This window comes from Loxodonta africana, chromosome 21 (genome assembly GCF_030014295.1).
Source record: "Loxodonta africana isolate mLoxAfr1 chromosome 21, mLoxAfr1.hap2, whole genome shotgun sequence".
Lineage (NCBI taxonomy): Eukaryota > Metazoa > Chordata > Mammalia > Proboscidea > Elephantidae > Loxodonta > Loxodonta africana.
The window spans coordinates 51,095,669-51,097,083 of NC_087362.1; positions in this window are offsets into that span (position 1 = coordinate 51,095,669).

The window sequence follows — 1,415 nt, forward strand, 5'->3', positions numbered from 1 at the left end:
ACCTGGGAAAGAGGAGAGACACCATCAACGGACAGGGGTCACTGCCCTAGGGTATGGATGGCTCCCAGTGAGAACCGAAACTCCTTTATCTGTTCACCCCTTCATCCTTCATTCTCGGCTGATACCAGCAGGACCAGACCCTGCCACTGTCCCCAAGTAACTTCCAGTCCGGAGTGGGGGAAAGACAGAGACAGAAACAATTCCAACCTGGTGCTGTCACATGTGCTCAGATGGAGGCAAGCACAGTGGATCTGGGAGCACAGAGAAGGGGCCTGGCTCATCTCGGGGCTTTAGGAAGGTTTTCTAGAGGAGGAGACGATGCTGATGCTGATGGTAGCTCTCAGAGCCCCGTGCAGTAGGCCCTCAGGTTATCCTTATTTTGCAGACGAGAAAACCAAGGCACAGAGAAATTAAGTTCACACCGAAGTACTTGGTAGGGTTGAGAATGGAACCCAAGTCTGACTGACTTCAAAGACTAATGTTTATTTAGTGCTTATTGTTTGCCTGGAAACCCTGGTGGCAGAGTGGCTAAGTACTATGGATCCTGATCAAAAGGACGGCAGTTGGAATCCACCAGGAGCTCCTTGGAAACCCTATGGGGCAGTTCTACTCTGTCCTATAGGGTGGCTGTGAGTTGAAATCGACTTGATGGCAATGGGTTTGGTTTGGTTTTGGATTGTTTGCCTGACACCATATCAAGCACTTTACATGTGTTTTCTCATTTATTCTACCCAATAGCCCTCAAGGTGGGTATAAATGGAATCCTCATTTTGTAGATGAGCTGTGGAATGGAGACATTCAGTAATGTTCCTGGGATCACACAGCCTGCAAGGAGCAGAGCCAGGAATTCTGAGTCTGTCTGGCCCCCAAGTTCATGCTGTTTCCTACTGTCTTCCTTGCCCTAGCAGCTGCCATGAGGTGGGACTTAAAAGGGTCCCTTTGAACACATATGCCCCCTGTAGCCAGCCTGAGAGTCCTTGTGGCAGCTTTCTTTTGATGCTCAGAACCCAGATGTCTTAAGCCAGAGGGTCAGGCCCTCACCCCAGAGTCACCAGATGTGATCAGTTTAGGAGCTGTCACAGGGCAGCGGTGGCACCTACAGCTGCCAGCAGGCCTAGGCAGGTGCTCAACATGGTGACCAGTAATACGAGCACCTGCATTTTTCCAGGAGGGCTGGGGTAAAGGGGTGAGAGTTGGGGCTCACAGGACTAGCTACATAATTTGTGGGGCCCAGTGCAAAAGGAAAACACAGACCCTTGTCAAATGTTATTAAGACGTTCAAGACGGAGACAGCAGAGCATGAAACCAAGCATGAGGACCTTCTCAGCTTAGAACCCTGTGCAACTGAACAGACTGTGTGCCTTTGGAGCCAGACCTGAGGGGTCAGCCTGGGCCAGGAGCTGGGGCCTCCCAGT